This window comes from Eptesicus fuscus, chromosome 17, assembly GCF_027574615.1.
Source record: "Eptesicus fuscus isolate TK198812 chromosome 17, DD_ASM_mEF_20220401, whole genome shotgun sequence".
NCBI lineage: Eukaryota > Metazoa > Chordata > Mammalia > Chiroptera > Vespertilionidae > Eptesicus > Eptesicus fuscus.
Window position 1 is genome coordinate 56754651 of NC_072489.1, and position 19023 is coordinate 56773673.

Here is a 19023-nt window from a genome sequence, read left to right on the forward strand (position 1 = left end):
CGCTGTTGCGTTGCTTCTCTCCTGCCCGCTGTCTCCTCTGTGTGCCGGGTGTCCTGAAGGCACGGCCAGCCCTGGCCTTTGGAGGGCCGCAGGAGGTCATGAGCACAGCGCACAGCCCAGCAACGGGACATGCACATGCTCAAACATATGTGATTAAACCATTAATTGTTGTGGAAAAAGCACCAGCTCCATTGGCGCCCAATCCCGGCTCGGCACTCACTTCCTCCGTGACCCTGGAGCGGTCCTGCAGCCTCGGTTGTCTCTGGTGACAGACTGGCAATGGGACCACACCCTCAGGTTTGTGGTGGGAACTGCAGGAACGAAGCTGCACACGGGAAGGGTGTTACCAATCCCGGGTGTCACCACACGCTCCCCACGTGCGCGCCTTCCTGCGCTCTTCAGAACTGACAGCGAGGGAACTAACGGAACCTCAGTTATGAAGACCTCCTGGATCGTGCATAGAATCACAAATACAAATCAAATGGATAATGCCTCGGGCAGGGGAACCTGCTTGATTATTATTAATATAGGACACACAGCCTGCTTAGGGACACGCTTGATAACAAGTGGAAAAATACGCCAGGAAGTATTCCCACGGAGATCCTTCAGGTGCAGGTAACGCATTTCTGCAGAGACAGCGAGGCCCCTTTCTCCACACCGTGCTCAGGCAGACCCCGTCTCTCCCCGGGAGTTACCGGAGGCTCGAGGAAACTCACCGAAGGCCCGTTCATTCCAGTCCAGCCTCCTTCGAGTCCAGTTTCCTGCTCAGATTGTGTCTGGGACGATCGGATTCTTTATGAAGGGTAGAAACGCGGAGCCATTTTAGTTAATGGCTCAGAAATTTCAATTATATTAATGTTGAATTAGTGCTGGGCGCCAGCAGTCAGTCCCTCTCTCCGTAGACGTATTACTAAGTGAATCTCTGTAAGTCCAGGTTGGATCAGATGATAGTCCTAATACTTCTGCTGTCCTCACAATGAATGGATACGTTTCCCGATTCTAAATGACAACCAGAGGAAGTTTTCACATGCAGTTCTAAGCATCCCGAAGCCTAAAGGTATTTGCTGTTTTTCTCAGTAACCATGTTTTTCTTCCTGGTGCCCCGTTTGTATTTTCTAAATCAGTAAAAACGTCTTGAATATGACTTGGGGGTTCGCAGGAAACTAATTGAAATAATGTTTTATGTTAATGACAGCATTTCGGAAAAGCAGCAACGATAGAAAAATCACGGACAGAAGACCACGTCTTACAGCGTCTCCCCGCACCCCCGGCTTCTGTTTTTAAATTGTTCATCAAAGTCGCCGACATTCGCTTATGGGGAGACAGAATAAGCCTTGATATCCCAAAAGCTTTGAGAATTATTCCCCGTGCTTACTCTTTTGCTTCCGAATGGAGATTATCCTTTTGAATTGGAAGCCTGCTATTATTTGTGTCTGAAATGTCGGAAAGAACGGGTTGGGGCTGCGCTACTATTAACAGCCCTCTGAGGGGCACAGGATAGACGGCCAGGCCGCGGGAAGGCCATTCATCGTGAGGCGTGATAACCACTCACTTTCCTCCATCACGCCCACACCCGCAGCACCAAAGGCCCAGCTCCCCCTGTATGGTATCAACTGTTTCATAATCTCAGCCTCTCTCTTACTTAAGGCAACATTGTTTCTTCTTAGAGCGCTTACAAGAAGATTGGGTTATTATGTTTCAACAGCACACCCCGCAGGGAGGCAGGCACTCGCCCAGCACCACCCTCCCCGGGATGCGCTTCGGCTCCGGAAGTCAAGCCCGGCCCCGGGCATCTCCGGACGCCGCGTCAGGAGCCTGGTGCTCTGAAGGGCTGGAGACGGAGGAGAGAACCCAGGCTTCGAAGTTGCTGATTCAAGAGGTCCAGTGTGCTTTGACGCTGTGTCCTGTGGTTATGGGAACATCGCCCCAGCCCCCGAGAAGGCTTTTGTCTCAAGGAACTTCACAATAAGTATGCATCTCAGCTGTAAATGTGGATAAAGATGACAATAGCTTTTCCTTTTCTTTTAGAAAAATATGTTTTTATTAAAAAAAAATTTTTTTTTGAGAGAGAGGAAGGAAGGGAGAGGGATAAAGAGATAGAAACATCGAAAGAAACGTCCTTGATTGGCTACCTCCTGCATGCCCCCTACTGGGGCTGGAGCCCAGGACTGGGGAATGTGCCCTAACCAGGAATCTAACCAGTGATCTCTTGGTTCATGGGTCGATGCTCAACCACTGAGCAGCACCATCCGGACTTTTTCTTTTCTTGTTAAGTTAGCCAAAATCAGTGAAGCAACAGCATTGTATATAAAGCAGCTTTCTCAATCTTCATCCTTCCAACTTCTCTTTTCCGCTGAAGGTCAGTCATGAATTTCCGCCCTGAGGGATGCAAATTCAGCTTGCACGTCCCGGCCATGACGCAAACCAGGGGAATCCACCCGACGTGTCCACGTGAAATCTCTGGGCCAAGATGTCACCTGTGTCGGGGCTTGTGGGCCCGTCTGTCCCCACATTGGGGAGAGGCAGGAGCTCCCATTCCTGCTGGGGCTGTGTTTATAGGCGCAGGGCCCCTGGCCTCCCTCATGTCTTGTGTCCCGAGCCCCAAAGACCCTGCAGGCATGTCGGCTGAGTGTCACCCCCACGTGGAGGGCTTCTCACCTCGGACCAGTGTTTGAGAGACCCATGCACACGGGGCGGCTGGCCCGGCTCACCCCGGAACAGAAGTGGGGCCGGCTTCACGCGGTGGGTCCCTGCGCAACAGGCCAAGGTCAACGGAGGACACAGATGGCCGTCTCCTCTGCGAAGCTGCTCTTGTTGACGGTGCCCGGCGTACGGCTCGCGATTCATCTTGGTACTTCGCACGAGGACAAAATGACGCTTCCCCGGTGACACGGCATTTTTCCTCCACTCCGACAGGAAGAATGACTCCCCTCTGAGCTGGAAGGTCAACAAGCTGAGCAACACACTTAATATTCAAACGGAGCGGCTCCGGGGACAGGCGTGGCTGTGATTACCCCATTCTCTCCTCGGACTGCCGTTGCCTTGTTTTAGGAAGTTATACACAGGCTCATTTTTCTCTTGTAAAAGCTTTTATCTACTTATACAATTTTCACGCCACGCCGTTTATGAGTTTAAAGTGTCCAATTCAATGGCGTTAAGTACATTCGCAGGCATGTGTCAACATCACCATGTCCATTTTAGAATATTTTCATTGCTCCAAAGACAAACTCTCCACCCCGTAGCCCTCATCACCGCCCCCCCCTCCACCCGCCCTATAGCGCCCCAGCCAACCACTAATCTACTCTCTGTCTGGAGAATGCCCCCGTTCTGGACATTTCATATAAATGGGCTCCCACGGTACGTGGCCTCGCTGAGCGTCTCGTTTCCAGGGTTTGTAGCGAGTGCCAGCGCTTCCTTCCCGTTTGCGGCCGAGTCACATCCCGTTGTCAGGATGGACCCCGTTGGTCTGTCCTCTCCGAGCGGATGAGCATTTGGGTGGAGCAGAAGCCGTGCTGGCGTCCTTGCCTCCCCAGCTGCGCCCTCCCCCTCCTCCCTGCCCGTGCTCCTCGGGAACGGGCTAAGGCAGCGGGCAGCATGTGCGCTGGCTTCTCGTCGGTGCAGCCACAGGCAGCCCTGCAGGAGGCCCACGTGGCCCAGTCTCAGCCTCAGCTATTCGTCGTGGCTCAGACCGGCAGCGGAGGAGTCGCTCCAAAATCACCGAAGCTGCTGCTTGCGTTTCCTAAACACGGAGGGGCTGCCGTTCTGCCCCCGGGCCCCCAGCAGGTGGGCTCTTCCAGCTTCGCTGCTTAAACTTCATGACTGTACAGTTTGGTCACATGCGATGATGGGTGGGGTAGACAGTCTTTCTGTCTCTCCCTCCCCCTTTCCTACCCTCAACTTGACCAGATTGAGCAACTGAGACAGTGTCTTTTCTCTTGGAAGGCACACAGGTGCAGTGAAGACCCTCAGGCCAGTGCCGGGCCACCCCGGGGTCTGTTTCAACCCGGATGCTTAGCTTCCGGCAGGAGATGACTGGCCCCGGGCCCAGGCCTCACGAGGCCGCCGTGTCAGTGTGTCCTGCTCTGTCCTGCAAAGGCGATGCCCCAGGTCGGCAGGCAAACACGCGGCTCGCGCAGCGCTGCTCTGCTGCAGAGGGAGCGTGTCCCCACTCGCACCTAGTCCTGGCCACCCGCGTCAGGAAGCTCTGTCCGGGGCCAGCTCTTCGGCCCGGAGCGCGTTGCAGTCATGAGAGTTTAGAGCATCCACTGAGCCGTTAGCTTCAGGGGCCGCTCAGCTGTCAGACAAGCAGGGAGGGGCATCCGTCATCCAGTGCCTGGCCCTGGGCCCCTCGGGACTGCCATCATCGCCCTCACAATGATGGACATCAAACACAAAGCCCAGCTCGTTATTACCTGAAATTTGAGGAATATGCAAATGAGCACACCCTGAGCGCGGAGAAGGACAGCACCTTTCCCATCATCCCCGTCATCCCCGTTTAAAGGAAAAGCGCACTGCCAGGAGCTGTGACATTTCCTCGATGGGGTTTCACAGGGCCCCGGCCCCTCTGCGTGTGGGCGGTGCGTGCAGGTGCCCCACACAGCCCCGAAGGTAAGAGGGAAAATACGCAGGCCAGGACGTCGCAATGTGATTCCAGGGGCCGTAAGACACGTTAAGACACACAAAGACAATCTAACCTGAATTTGCACCTGGGTTTTTCGGATAACATCCCTACTGGGCAACTTCACCCTTCGCAGGACGAGGCCTTCAGCCGCCGGGCAGGTGTCTCAGGCTGGTCCTGAGTTTGGCCTCAGGGAGCTGATGGCCCCATCGGTTAGTGGGTGGGCATCCTGGGAGGTCCAGAACCAGGGCGGTGTCAGAGACAGATTTGTTGTGGTTAATCCTCACCCGAGGACATGTTTTCCATTGATTTTTAGAGAGAGTATAGAAGGGAAGGAGGGACAGGGAGAAAGAGAGAGAAACATCGATGTGAGAGACACATCGATTGGTTGCCTCCTACACGCCCAGCTGGGGCCGGGGATTGAACCTGTAACCAAGGTACCTGCCCTTGACTGGGAATCGAATCCTCAACCCTTCTGTGAGTAGGCTGACACTCTAGCCCCGTGGTCGGCAAACTGCGGCTCGTGAGCCACATGCGGCTCTTTGGCCCCTTGAGTGTGGCTCTTCCACAAAATACCACGGCCTGGGCGAGTCTATTTTGAAGAAGTTGCGTTAGAAGAAGTTTAAGTTTAAAAAAATTTGGCTCTCCAAAGAAATTTCAATCGTTGTACTGTTGATATTTGGCTCTGTTGACTAATGAGTTTGCCGACCACTGCTCTAGCACATCGGCCATGGCCAAAGACAGAATTTTAAAAATTAAGTCCTAGAAGCCACCATATCTGAATTTCTAATTTTTTTTTAAAGTTTGAGATGAAAAGTGGCATCACGACCCTTGGAAGGGATCGACATGTTTCTGTGACTCCCATCAGCCTCAGGATCTCGGCAGAAAAATACCCTACAGAGATTGAAGTGTCCATCCTTCTCCTTTTCCCCGACTTACTCTGGCTCCAAGTTTAACTTGGAGAGCATTTGAAAACAAAAACTAACCCCGTCCCCCCAGCATCCCCTCCTCCTTCCCTCGTGGAACAGGGTACCACTTCCTGGTCTTGGAGCGGGAGGCTGAGAAAAGAGAGCAGCAGGGGAAACCGAGGCAGGAGGAGGGGACGCGCACACTTTTCCTGACTCCTCAGGTGAACGCTGGCGGGACCACAGATGCGGCCGGTTTCGTGTTAGGACCTGCTCGTCCTGTGTCCTGTGTCCTCTCCACGCTGGGACAGTCAGGAAGGAGGATGTCCCAGGAGCTGGGCGCCGGGGTGGCCAACCCACAGGAATTCAGGAAAGGAAACCAGACCCTCCCCCCGCCCCCAATCTGAGAGCCAAAGATTGTCCTTCTCTCTGTGCTTCCTGCCTTCCTTCCTTCTGTATTTCTTGTTTTCTCTTCCCAGGGGTGTTTGAATCGCTGCCCTCTGCTGACAGCAGGGACCACATTAGAAGGAACGCGGAAGTCCAGGGTGACAGGACGGGCCGATTCCTGGGCTCCTGCTTCACACTTCCAATGGCGGGGCGTTGGTGAGTCCAGGTTTGGGTCTCACGGGCCACCTTGAAGGCTCTCTTCCTTCCTGGGGCCACTGGGCAACCTTAGGCAACCTCTTTGGAGACATCCACGGCATCTTGGCTCTCCTGCCCATCGCTGAGGGCTCCCCCCGACCCACACAAAGCCTCCCCCACAGCGGAGTCTCCGCCCTCACTCACTGCTGCTGAGCGCCCCTCCCCGGGGCTGCGAAGGACCGAGAGTTTGCCTGAGGTCACTGCCAGCCGGCTGGCGGGTCACTGTGCAGAGCATCTTCCAGCTCCTGTAAGCTGCTCGCAGTGGAGGCTGAGGGGGGGGGAGGGGAGGAGGAAGGGGATCAGCGGAAGGAGACAGGGACAGCTGGCTGAGGGCTGCCTTCCCCGCCTTTGCGGCCGTTCTGTAGATCGCAGAGAGAAAGTCAGAAATGCAAGCAGAGTGCGCTCAATGGCCCCGGCTCTCCGCGTACCAGGTCCTGCACCCGCCGGGGCTCCGTGGTCCCATCGACTGGGGTGGATGGGCGTCGAGTGGGGTGATGGGTTGCTGGGCTGACACAGATCCGCGGCCATGAAGGGCTTTTGAGCGAAGCAGCAAAGACAGCATTTATTTTAACAAACATGCAATTGGTTGTAATTGATGTCACTTAACGGTCGGCAAAACAGAGTTCTTTGGTAAATGTCCAACAATAACCTGACGAGTGTTTCACAGTCGCAGGTGGACACTAAATAACAGGAAATTGTAGTTAAGAGTCCTTTTTAATTGCCGTGTTAAGCAGGGCCAGTTGGGATCTTCTTGGCGACGGTGGGGTCACAGTGACGGTGGGGTCACAGAGCGCTGGCGATGGATGGGGACCCGGCTTCCTTGCTGGTGAGGGTGGGCTGTGGGCATTCCGCGTCGTCACTGGGCGGTAAGTGCACTTGAAAGACAATCTCTCTCTCCCTTTGTGCTCAGGCCACTGATGGGCTCTGGTGAGCACCGCGTGTGACATGCGGCGTTTAAATGAAGGATAATCCCGTGATTTATTTAGGTCGCCTCGCAGTTAATAATGAATGAGGCCGGGCCCCGCCGATCTGACGAGAGGTTCTGAAGGGCTCACTCGGTGGTTCAGACACTTGCTATTCCTGGCAGCCTCCGGGTCTCAGCATCTCTGATGAGCTCTGCCTTCCAGGGCGCTCATCACGGCGTGTGGAAGGCACGGCGGATGACGAAAACGATATTAAAAATAACCCTCCCCTCCCCTCCCCCCCCCCCCCCCCACACACACACAAGGTGAGGAGCAGACCGCCTACCTGGGAGCCCCGCGCGCCGATGGTCTTATCACCCACAGCGTCTCCATGAACAGGGTTGACGATGGATTTAGGAAAGGCACGTCATTCAGAGGAGGTCAGGCCCAGAACTTGAAACCTGGCAGACCCCATTCACTCCCCAGCCCTGTCGCCCGCAGTTGTGTGACCTTGGACAAGCCATCGAACCGCTCAGCCTCTCATCTGTTAAAATAAGCTACACGCAGCAGCTCAGCTGGCATGGCTCAGTGTTGAATGTCGACCTCTAAACTAGGAGGTAATGGTTCGATTCCCTGTCAGGGCACATGCCCAGGTTGTGGGCTCGATCCCCAGTGTGGGGCATGCAGGAGGCAGCTGATCCATGATTCTCTCTCATCATTGATGTTTCTATCTCTCTCCCCCTCTCCCTTCTTCTCTCTAAAATCATCATCAACAACAACAAAGACGACATAAAATAAGCAGCATGCAAAAATGCCAGCGCCTCTGTCCACTTATTTAGCCCTTCAGGACCCGCTCACACCCTGTAGGGTCAGCACCATCATCCGCCTTTTTACAGAAGGGAAAAGGGGTGCAGGGGGGTCAGTAGCTTGGGTGAGGTTTTGCAGCCTCATTCGTTGTGCCAGAGACTGTGAGACCCACCCATCCTACGTCTGGGGACTGAGAACAGAGGGCAGGGCGTGTGGAGAGAGGCAGATGTGTCGTCAAAGCGCCAGTGAAGGCGCCAGACAGGGCGGGGCTCTGGCCTTTGGATGGTGCCTGTCACAGGAGCCTGTCTGCAGCCAGGTCGCTGAGTGACACGCGGTCCCTCCCACCCACTGCAGCCTGGCCCAGTTCATGGCCAGGGCATTGGTCTTGTGGTCTAGGCAGTTTCTGGTGAGGTTGCCATTACTGATGAAAACTTTTACAAAGCTGTGTGAGGAGCAAGGAAGCACCAAGTATATTTTGGGGTCCTGGGCCTATTGCTCTCCGGAGAGGGCCAGGCCTTGCGAGGGGCCAGTGGGGACCTAGCTGCCCGAGGGGTCCACAGGGAGTGCCTCCTGGGGAGACTGGGTGGTTCTCTGAGCCCCTGGGGTTCCTTCGAGGCCCAGCAGCCACTCTGCTTGGACAGAGAGGTTGGGCTTTGTCCCCAGCACGTGGGGCTCGGGTCACGTTCCAGGCAGACTCCTCTGGGAGTCTCTGCTACTTCAGTGGGCCGGCGCCGGTGTCCTTGGCTCGTGGCAGAAAAACAAGGTGTTAAAGGCTGTCAACACCCTGGAGATGAATTGTGTTCAGACGAAAGATAATAAAATGGTACATTTTAGGAGGACTTAGAAGTCCATGGGCCAGAAACGAAACTAAGAACAGGGGCCCGCTCTGCGTCTCCCGCTAGGTTCTCGCTTTGAGCGGCCCAGCACAGGAGCTGATGTCCACGGCAGAACCGAAAGCTCACTTTCCTTTTCCAGAGGAAACCAATGCCGCTACGTGTTCTCAGGAATTCTCCGTAACTCCCGGGCAGGGTGCCGCGAGGAAGGGAACGGGCCTGTCGGAGTCAGGTTCTCAGTTCCATTTCCAGCCCGCGTGCTTCGTGCGGCTTCAATGTCACCGGGTATGGACATGGGGGCACTCAATCAGCGCCTCAGTGACGGGCTCGCAGGCTGCGTGCCGAGCGATTACCTCTCAGCTTCTCCAGCTGCCAGCGCAGATGCTGCTGATGGCGTGTGGACAGACAACCTTCGCCGAGTCAGGGAATGAGAACGGGCCAGGGCAGGGCCCGAGGAGGCGGCTCAGCGATGCTGCTTTTGCTCTGCGAGACCCCGACACTGTACTAAGGGCCTTGCACACCCAGGACGGTGCCCGGGGACGGGGTGCCCACAGAGTGCCTCTCACGGTCACAGACCGGCTCCAGCCTCCAGCCTCCTACCCCAGAAACTGACGAAGCTTCCCAGGAAGGCCCATCGGTGTCCCTGGTCCCTGACACTGAGAAGGCCTCCTGGGGAGACATTCCTTGGCTCAAGCTGCCTCCCATTGGTGGCTGAGGCACCAGGCCTCTACCCTGCTGATGCCTCTTTTTGAAAAAATATGTTTTTATTGATTTCAGAGACAAGAAGGGAGAGGGAGAGAGAGAGAGAAACATCAAACATGAGAGAATCATTGATCGGCTGCCTCCTGTACACCCCCTACTGGGATGGAGCCCACAACCCAGGCATGTGCCCTGACCGGGAATCAAACTGTGACCTCTTGGTTCATGGGTTGATGCTCAACCACCGAGCCACACTGGCCAGGCGTGAACTGAATTCTTGATGGTGCATTTAACTAACAGTATTTTCAAGGATCTCCGGGCTCAATGCCAGTGTTTTTAAAAAGTGCACTTGGGAAAGTGTGGCTGTCTGTTGACGTCACGCACCAAATCTCACTTAGCGCTGTGATAGCGGTTTCCCTGGGACTCGTTGCTTGCTCTCTGCGAGGTGACAAAGCGACAGGTTGGCGTTTTGGAAGGGAAGCTGGCGTTCAGGTTCCAGTGCCAGCAACACATTCGATGCGCCGTAAAAGGCGTCCGGGCTGAGTGGAGGGTGTGGCGCGTCCCCTGAGCTGGGCGGGAGGCTTGCTTTCATGGCTGCAGGCTTCTCGGAGGAGGTAGAGGCTGCCGTGCTTCGGAATTAGAGGCGGGGCTTGTACAACTTACTCTGGTGGGGACACAACTCAGCAGGTCCCTAACCAACGGTTTCTCAGGACACAAAATTCACTAGTAAATTATAAACTTCAATGTAATTGATAACAACATATAATTATTTATATAGTTCGTTATATAACTTCATGTTAAAATCATACATCTATAATGATCTCTAAAATAATCACATACTAATAATTATAAGTCTTACAAAAAGTACAGTGGTTTATGCCCGATGGTCAGGGACGTTTTCCCTTTTTTTCTCCCTCACGGACGATAGTATCCCGGTGCTCACATGGCACCTGACACGTGGCGGGGGGCCTCCGACTGCTCAGAATGCTGGGGAACATCTCCGTCCTGGACCGGCTGTCTGTCTGTCCACCCTCGATGGCTTATAAATGAGTCACCATCTTCACACAAACACACACATCTGACCAATAGCAAACATCTGTAATGGACAGAAACATCGCACTGACGAACTGGGTGCCATTGGCCTAGATCTTCCTGTAGATGTCATTGGCGTGGCCCACTGCGTGGGTTATATTTGAATCTCTACGTGAAACTCAGGGAAGTGTTCTTCATGGTCGATTTACAACACCATGGAGATGAAGGTGGGCGAGGTACAAGCTCTGTGGACAGCAGTCCAGAATCCCGATGGCCTTGACAGTTCCCAGCAAAGCCCCGGGTTCAAGGGACAAGCCTGGTCCCCTCCAGAGGAGGGAGTCCAGGCTCGGGTTTGGGGAGCGAGGGAGGGGCTGGAACACAGGGCAGCCCAGGTCTGGGGGTTCCTAACCCCCACAGGGATCTCGCCTGTGTGTTGTTAGCTTCCTGTGGCACTGACCCCCTACTTTTCTAACCATTTGAAGGAAAAAAAAAGGCAATACAAAACACTGAATTCCTAGCATCTTATCAAAAACTCCCTTCTTTCTCCCTATCATGCTATCTATCTATCTTGGTAATTTTTTTTGATCTAAGTTACAGGGCCTGAATCCCCAAAATGTGTCGTGCCAGCTGGGTGGTGTTATTGCGCCATACATCACGACGGTGACATCGCTGCTCACCAACCAGCAGCTCTTACAGATGGTGGTGAGACGTTCTTAGAGACCCAGGCCAGGCAAATGATAGCAAATCCAGTTTTTCTTAATGGCCTTTCCTTATTTGGTTTAAAAAATGACGGAGTGTCCTATAATTCCAAAGACTAATAATGCCGAAAGGGTTTGTTTTCTCCTTCAAGATGAATGGCATTGACATTTAAACAGATCGCTTCCAGTGGGTCCCTGGGACTTCACGCAGGTAATGATTAAACTGTTTCCAGCTCGCTGCAGCCCGGCCACATCTGTCTGGAGATGGAACGCAAGGGCGCGAGCCACGCGTGTTAGTCACTGCCTGCCTCGCTGGCGTTGCCCTGGGAAGTCCATTCTGGAACCCGAGCCTCCTCAGGCGGCCGTGGAGAGCTGGCAGGTTTTCACACCTGGAGTGACTGCTAACCTGCTGAGTCCTGACTCCAGGAGCCCCCGGCCTTCCCCCTCCTCATACTGGTGCCCCGACCCTCCCGCTCAGGTGCCAGCTCCAGTTGCATCCCCTGAGCACTTTCCCGGGGTGGCTGAGCCTAACCTGTGTTCTCAGCACATCTCGGACGTGGGAGCACCAAGTGATGCATTGTTCGTTCTCCTTGGAGGTATTTATTGAACAACTAGAGACCCGATGCACGAAATTTGTGCAAGGGGCTCGGCCTTTGCAGCCTCAGCAGCTGCCTCAGCCCCCGCAGCCCTGGATTCATCCAGAAGGTCGTCTGGAAGGAGGTCTGGGAGGTCGTTCGGCTGTCAGGTCTAATTAGCATATTACGCTTTTATTATTATAGATTATTATAGATGTGTCATAACCAGGTTTCAAGAACAAACACCTATTTTAGTTGCTGCTCCTGGGGAACTCCAAGTCTCCACAATATCTCAAGCCGTGCAACCCTGGGCTCCTTCCTGCCTAGCCTCTCATCACACTGAGCGACGTGGGCTCTGTATGTCTGTCTGTCCATCTGATCGAATGGTCTACATGCAGCTATGACAGTGGAGATCATTACGCAACATGAAAAAGAGGACGGACATCTGGTATACCCACCAGACCTGGCCACTCCACAGACTTTCCACTTCCATCAACCCCACCCCCTCCCCATTGCTTCCAGCAGTGAGAGCCAAAGCTTGGTGCATCATTCCTCACCCTCCAGCACCTGCAGCTTCCACCAGTGTGCTCGGCTCCCCCACGTTCCCCCGAGTCCAGGGCAGCTCCACTCTGCCCTGCCGTCCCAGCAGCGGAATCTCCTCTAGAGATAGTCTGCCCTTCTCTGTTTCAACACAGGCCAGGACACTCCTCATGTGGCTCTCAGTTTTGGTCCTTCCATGGGCTCTTGCTCCTAAAAGTTCTCGGCTGAGCTATAACCCACTTCCCATTGCTGCTCTGCCCACGAAACTCTTGGAAACCGGCTTCCAGATTTGGCTCTGCTGGTGCTGATTCCCGAGTCCCACTGTCATCAGCTCCCTGGTTTCACCCCTCACTCTCTTACTTCATGTAGGTATGATGTTCCTCTGTGTGTGCTCCCCAATGCCTGTGTCCATCACCCCCTGGGTGCTCACCTGAGGGCATGTTTCCATCACCCCCTGTGTGCTCACCTGAGGGCATGTGTCCATCACCCCCTGGGTGCTCACCTGAGGGCATGTTTCCATCACCCCCTGTGTGCTCACCTGAGGGCATGTGTCCATCACTCACTGGTACACGTGGTATTTCCTGGATTGAGGCTCCACAGGGGCTTCCCAGGACTTTCCTGTCACTTCCCTTCTAGCTGCCAGCTCTGGGCCAGTGAGAGAGTCAACCCGAGTCAGTACTTGCTGGAAGCAGGTCACCATTGGATGGTTCTGTCACCCACTCCCACTTAGACTGTGTGCTCGCCAAGCAGGCCGGTGTTCCTCGGTCTTCTTGTGTGGGAGCTCAGCACCGTGGGTGAAGGACGCTGTGGCATTGCCTGCGACTCAGAGCCGCAGATTTCTCACGCTGCGTCTCCCTTCAGGCCTGCTGGAGGAGGAGGTTCAGGCACCTGGTCCCCAGGAAGGGTGAGGAGCGCAGGGCGCTGCCTCTGTTGCGGGAATTTCCTGTAGAAATGCAAAGAGCACGGAATCTGTTTCCTAAAACTTCCCACTTTGGGTTAAACAGTATGGCTGAGGGTTTGATTCGTTCCTGGGGGGCTGCAGGTGAGTGTCCTCAGCCCACGGCGAGGATGCCGCCGGGACTTGAAATGACGGGGCGCCCTCCTGCGGGGATCTGGTCGCCGAGACACTAAACTTTTTCCAATTTAAAGTTGAACCTCAAGTAATAAAATCGGCCACGTTTGTTTTTAATATGAGGAGTTAGAGCCCGACGTCGCCGGCTCTGACTCAGCCGCTGGTAACCTGACTCCGGAAAACGGAGACCTGACTCCGGAAAACGGGGACCTGACTCCGGAAAACGGCCCGGCAGGTGGAAGGCCGGGGAGGACCGAGGCTGCTCAGGACTGAGGTGCGCCCCTTCACCTGCAGCCGGCAAGACGTCACGGTCCCTCAGGAAGGGGGCCCGTGACCGAGGCAGACAAAGCGGTCCATGGTGCGGCCCCATCACGGCAGCTTGGGCAGCCTGAGCATCCTGCGGCCCGGCCTCCGAGGAGAAACAGACCTGTGAGCGCCACTGGCCTGGAGACGCTCGGAGGAGGGGCCACTGCATCCTGAGAGCTCCCCAAACCGGGGGGACAGACAGACCCCCTCCACCCATCACTCCAGGCTGCCAGAGCATGTGTACGCTCCCCCCGCCCCCCGCATATACACACAGAAAAGAAATCAGGGAATCAATGACTCTTGACTTAAAAAAAAATACAGCTAATGCTGCAAGATGCGATTTTAGAGCTAAAAACACCAGTCTACGCAATTTTCTATTTCCTTTTCCATTTCTGTGTTTACTCTTCACGAGCAACAGGGGCGCCTCGGTGCCCCCCTGGACAGCTCCCCGTAGGGGGAGCGCAGGTCCCCTGAGCCAGAGCCGCGTGGAAGGCCTCGGGGTCTCTATGGAGGGGAGGGATGGCTGCACTGCCTGTTGGGCCGGGATGTGAGACTGGAGCACCCAGCAGAGGTCAGAGGGTGGGGGAAGGAAGGGGTGGGATTGGACACCACTTTTCTCTGCTCCCCGCCCCCCCACCCCGGCTCTTTGAATCGCCAGCCATCCTGCCTCTGAGAAATTCCCAAACTTCTATCACTTAAACGATAGCCGTCCTGACGGTGTTTTGGTGGTGATAGCTCTAACACCAGGACTTAATCACCGTGGTGGTCTTCGAAGCCTCTCTTCACTGGGGAGTGTGTCAGACAGTTGGAAGCTCAGCTCACAGGACGGGCCTCCGGGGTCTCCGAGTGATGTGGACGTGTCCTCTCTCTGAGGGCGCCTCTCTGAGGGCGCCTGCCCCACCCTTCACCCTCCAGAGCTCGCTGCTCCGCCTCCCCTTGGGATGCCCAGCCGGCCTTCTCGGCCTGGCCCCAGCGTGGACCACGGGAGGCTGGGTAGGCGTTTCAGCCTCAAACATCAATCCGCCTCCCGTGAGAGATGGCTCAGGCCCGGAGCGGAGCTGGGCGGATTTCAAAGGCCTCCAGCACGCGCACACCACACCGATCGCTTCCTGAAAGCGGGCGGGCCCTCCGTGGCGGGGGAGGGAAATCATTGCCGTCATTAAGGCCCCTGGCTTTGCTTCAAAGGCTGTGGGTTCTGGAGGGAGAAGGCATGCCTCTCACGCCTGCCTGGGAAGGCGTCCCTTCTTTTATTCATGAGCCTCTTTCTCATTAGCCTCCTGACGGAGCGGGGCCGGGGCCGGGGCGGGGGAGGGGGCACCCGCGCCTCCGAGGAGCCAGCAGAGCCCTCGGCTTAGAGTTTTGTTCTGAGAAGAGCGGTTTCGGTTCACGCCCTGTTCCCACGCCAGCCGCTGTGTGGCCTGTTCAGGAAACAGCAGTTTCTTCCAGAAACCCACAACCAAGAGCACTTTGGTTGTTGATTAAGACACAGATGCTCAGCAGCCTCCAGAGGCCTTTGCTGGGCTCGCTCGGAATCAGCCGCTCTGGGCCCGAGCCCTCGGCACCGAGGCTGCCAGAACCTTCCGCTAGGGGGGGCGCCAGGCTGCGTTAGGGCCACCGGAGTTGGGGTTCAGAGGAGCCTGTGCCTGGAACAGAGCTTGTCTGCCAGGGAGGGTGAGCAGCTAGCCTACAGCCTCAGCGCCTGACCTCTGACCCACACAGGCTGAGCCGAGAGAAGAAGGTGGAACGTGGCAACCTCCCCTCCCCTCCCCTCCCTTTCCCTCCCTCCCCTCCCCTCCCCTCCCCTCTCTCTCTCTTTTCCTCTCTTCTCCTCTTTACTCTTCCTTCCCCTCCCTCCCCCTCGCTCCCCCCTAACCCTCATGATTTCTCAGAACCTCTCTGGATGCTCTAGCTAACCACCAACCCCGCAGCATTTAATAATTAATCTTCAAGCCGCGTGTGGTCACCATCCTTTAACAAGAACCGACGCTTCCTCTTTTCTTACTGGAAAATCTGCTTTTAACAATCTTCGTGAAATTCCTTGTCATGTGCGTGGAGTTAAAACCTGAGGTCAGGCGGCGGAATGGAAGCTCATGCACGGTTGAGATTCTTACTTAAAATTGGACGTTCGCCATCCGGTCGCCAGGATCACCGTGTCGTCCGTAGAATGTTCGCCGTTTGCTCGGTCACCCACCACGTGGGGACGGGCTCGGCGTGAGACCCCTGTGGCGGTACCACGCAGAAGCAGAAGCGGGAGTGTCCTGAGAGAGGCACCGCCCCCTGCTGCCTCCCCTGTGATGAAGATGAGCTCCTTGCTGGCATTTCCGAGTGTTTTCTCGCCAAACACCTTTCTACCAGTTTGAGTCCTTCCATCCCTTCCTTCTTGTGGAAAAAACACATCCCTTAACTTTAAGTGAAAATAATTTCTTTATGTGAAATCCGGGAAGGACAGTAAGAAAAACCCACAGAAATATGACAGATTGCAATCGGATAGCTTCCTTAGATCAGCTAAAACTCTGGGAGCAATCAGAGATCATTCTTTTGCAAAGACATAAGTAAAAACAATGGCGTAAAAATAACAAATGGAAAAGAAACCCTTGAAGCATCTGACAATTTGGGCCATTTTACTTGTTCTCTGCATATTTGCTCTGGGTGACCATTTGGCCTGGAAAATTGGGCAATTCTTTATTGTTTATCATGCATTTTTCTTCAGCTGCGTAACAGAAAGGGATGTGATTGAGGTGATTTACAAGGACCAGAGTCAAGATCACGTGGGCCTCTGAAGAGACGGACAGGAGCCTGCAGATGGTGCTTCTGACTCTCAGGAACCCTCGCTGCGGGCGGAGCAGGGGCTGAGCTGGGACCCGCCAGGATGCCCTGGGCCCCGCCTGCCTGGCTGCATCCACAGAACCAATGATCAGACAGCGTGGCTTTGGTCACTGCTGCTCTTACCACAGGGAAAAGCAAGTGCCTGCAGCCGCCTTGCCTGCCCCAGAGGCCCGAGCAGCAAGACATATGAATTAGTCTTCTTCTGCCTCCAAATCTCGCCCAGAGCATCGACTACTGTAAGAGAACCATGCCCACAGACACTGGCCAGGACACGTGCCAGCTTCCCGGTTACAAAGGACACACATGACCAGCCCACTCCTCACTGTGACACCGGCGTGGACCGTGACCTCCTGCTCTCACCAGCCCCAGCTCCGCCTCCTTTCCTCCCGATTGCACAGTCTTGGACCGCGGCCACGGGCCTGCATTGTCACCGAGCTGGGTAATTTCTCACAAATGCCCCCACCTGTCGGCATGGACAACGGGCCTTCAGTTCCCCAGAACTGAGTTTCAGCACGACCAGTGTCCTGCTCGAGTCCGATTCTGCTGCTCCGGAGGCCCCAGGCTTTGGCCTGCAGAGACCTCGTGGATCTGAAGAGAAGGAGACACACCACGAGAGTCCACGGACCCCCCTTCCACGAGCGCCGCCTGCGCCCTGCGCCCTGCCTTGCTCAGACCAAGCCAGCTCCACTGTCCCGGGTGCGTGCTGCCCCTGGGAGGCGCTGCGGAGGCGAGTCTCGGAGCCGCTCTCCACAGCGCTGAGGGGACACGCAGGATCTGGGAGTGGACCATGGCGGGAAGGCGGGACTAGGGCAGCGGGAGCAGGGACCCAGCGGAGGGGCAGGGGTGTGGAGAGAGGAGGCAGCGCCAGGAGACCGGATCCCACAGGTGAGGAAATCGAATGTGCGGTCCCAGAGGAAGCACAGCCGGAGGGGAATGAAGGGCTGGAGGTGGAGAGGGGACCGGAGGGCCTTCAGCTGCAGGTAGCTGACCCGTGGGAACAGCGTGCTGAGCGAGACACAAACCAAACCGAACCTGCCAGCCCAGCTTATCCGCGTGAAAACTCACTCGGTTCATAAAGGCTGACCACTAACCCGCATGGAAAACCCCGAGGCCAATGAACTGAGCTGGGGGCATGCCCACCCTCTGGTCTCGGGTCTGTGCCCCCTGATTCGGTGAGTCCCACGTGTCCATTCTCCCTCCTCCCCCCTCCCCCCTCCGCCCTCCCCTCTCCATCAGGGGACATGCCCGCCAGTGAGACATGCCTTTTACAGGAGAGAGTGGTGGTTGGGAGATGCGGGACCCTGAAGTAGACGGTGTCAGTCCAAACAGACGCGTGCTGGGACACGAGTGGGGCCCTCACAGAGCCGAGGGCTGCAGGCGTCCCTCCGGGAGGCTGATGGGCGCCCACGGAGGAGGAAGTCTGGCATCCCCGCAGACCTTTCTCCTCCGGGTTCCCGCCCACCACACCCACATGGTGGCGAGGCCTCGGGTGGGCCCATCGCTCACTTCAGCTGCGACCAGCAATCCCTCGCTGTCTCCCACACCGGACTGAGGGCTGCTGGGGTCCTGTGGCTGAACCCAGATCCCAGGGTGAGGGTGTGTGTGTGAACCTGGGCCAGCGATGCAGACCGGCACCAGCGGAGAGCCCCTCTGATTGGCCAGAGCGCCTGCACGTCATCGCTGCATTTCATCCACTGCGCAGACTTGGTTTCGCCAGATTCTGCAGAAATAAGACAAATAGAAGAATAACCAGACTGTGAAGAAACAGGAATGGAATTCTGGTGAGAAAATTGCTTGATAATAGCTAACACTACATCACAGCGAACAAACCTAACTGTGTCCAAATTAATGTATATTCACTCCAAACAAATGTTAATTAAACAGGCTGCCGTGTAAGGCTCTGCTCGGGCTCAGCAGCCCGGCGTCCACCGCGCCGAGGCAGCCTGAGGCCCAGAATGGCAGGTGCCACTTTCTCTTACCTTGTTGTTCAGTGACGATGCCCCCTCTGGCTGGCCTATGTCATTGCTGGGAGAGCTGTCTGGCTAACTCGGGATTTCCTACAGGTATTGATCACGCATTAGTCCTTCCAATAAAAGTCAGAAGAGCTGACCACCGTGTGGGAGGGGCTTAATTAGCCTCCTTTTGCAAAAGGGCCTCTCCCCCCTCTTTGAGATGAAAGGGCGGAGATGTCTTTTTGAATTTTTACTATGGACCGGTCAAAGCCTCTCAGACAACACACAGTAGCACTGATTTCAAAGTAAGTCTGCAGGTGTTAAGGGCCTACACTTGCCTCCTAAGGAAGTGTCCTGTATCCAGAAAAGAAAAAGAGAGAGAGCGTTACCTTGTCGGAATCACAAACGGGTCCTTCTGCCCGTGCCCCACCATTTGACTGCGGTCAACAGGCACCCCCCAGCCTCCTTCCCTTTTCCTAAGAGAAGAGAGGACCAGACAGAAGCCTGCCTCTCCCTGGATCCAGAGGAGGGGGGGAAGGGAAGGCCAGGGACCCCCCCCATGGGCTCAGCTTTCCAATGAGAGTGTGCACACCCAGGTCATGAAGGGGTGGAGGTT